Here is a 1,651-nt window from a genome sequence, read left to right on the forward strand (position 1 = left end):
ATTTAGACTCGGCTTCTAAACGAATTTGAATATAATAATGATTGTTAATTAATTAGAAAAAAAATTTGCTGATTAACAACATTAGAAACTCGTAACTCTTAAAAACTGTGATCTGATCGATTCGTCTTGCGAAATTGATTAAGATGGTGAAGATAATTCAGTTTCGAAAAAAATGTCAAATACGTCAGTTAGAGAGGCAAGCGACGTACTGAAACTGATACCATCGCTACATATTAACCAGTGTCATTTTTCCAAATGCTTTAACCCTTAAAAGTCGGTTACCAATCGGTTGTTTAGGCACAGACACAGGAAATTCACACCCATTAGTATTTTTAAAGCCACGATAGCCGAACGGTGAAGGGGTCGGACTGGCCGACTCGTGATCCGGGGAACGCGGGTTCGGTCCCCGCCGCCGCTAAGTACTAAGCATATTTAGCTTAGTACGAGGGGCTAACGGGAGTATTAGTAATTTGTGTAATAACAAATTACTAATAATCTTTAAAAAAAAAAAAGTATCTAGTACGCATGTAGGGTAGACGCGTAGGCTAAGTCGGGACGGCCGGACGGCCGGGATGGCTGGGATGTTTGCGGAGCGCACGTCGGTCTGTAACAACACTCGAGAGTGCGAGCTACAAGGGGTTTCGCATGTATTTACTTCTACGTGAATTTAAGCCTTGATCACACGTACCGAGTAAACGGGCGAGACAGTAAAATGTTTACTCGGCCGAGACAGTTGGGTGAGCGAGTCACATACTCGAGCGCTCGGCCGAGCACTTGGCGTGATGTTCATACACACCGAGTACTCGGCCGACAGCACTGTCGTCCGTTTGCTGGGTACGTGTGATCAAGGCATTAGGCTCAGGATATACTGGTAGCTTTTGTTTAAACGATTTGAGTGAAAATTAACAAGATGTCTTTGGTAGAGTTCGGAAATCCTGGAAGAGCTGTAGAAATCACTATTTTCAGCATTCACCCTTATTTAAATACATTTGAAAAGAAGGTTTAATATTCGACTGTATAATATACATAGGTATGTATATGACTACTACACTACTACGCAATATCTAGAGTAATTGTCACAAAATCACTTTAATGTGCAGCAGACAGGTTGATAGTAAAATTGCTGAATGAATAACATAGGATTAATTTTACTGTAAGTAGTCTTGTTCAGGCACACATACTTTCAATGAGCACGGTACGATTGCGCGGGACCTATTTAAATCTGCCGCCAACTCCGTCCCGCCAAAACTTACACGGCGAGCGCGCGCGACTACAGTAGCGCCGCGCCGCGTCCACGACGGAAAACGAACGAAAGCTATGCAGCTNAAGCACGGGAGATAGCAGTAAAAGTGTTGAATGGGATGCACCTGCACCCGAGGCCCTAGTACAGAAGTGGCGCGATCTTCTCTCAGATTTACCTAACTTGACTCGGCTTACAATACCACGACGTTTACGGATACACGGAAGTAAAAATAATACCTACTCCTTACACGGATTTTGTGACGGATCATCGGCGGGCCACGGTGCGGTTGTTTATTTGCGGACAGTAAATGATACCGGTCATGTATCTCTTCATCTTTTATTGGCTAAATCACGCGTATCACCACTTAAGAAAAAGGTTACAATACCTCAGTCGGAACTTAACGGTGCG

The sequence above is a fragment of the Ostrinia furnacalis genome, unplaced genomic scaffold (genome assembly GCF_004193835.3).
Source record: "Ostrinia furnacalis isolate ACB-3 unplaced genomic scaffold, ASM419383v2 OfSCF1598, whole genome shotgun sequence".
In the NCBI taxonomy this organism is placed as follows: Eukaryota; Metazoa; Arthropoda; class Insecta; order Lepidoptera; family Crambidae; genus Ostrinia; species Ostrinia furnacalis.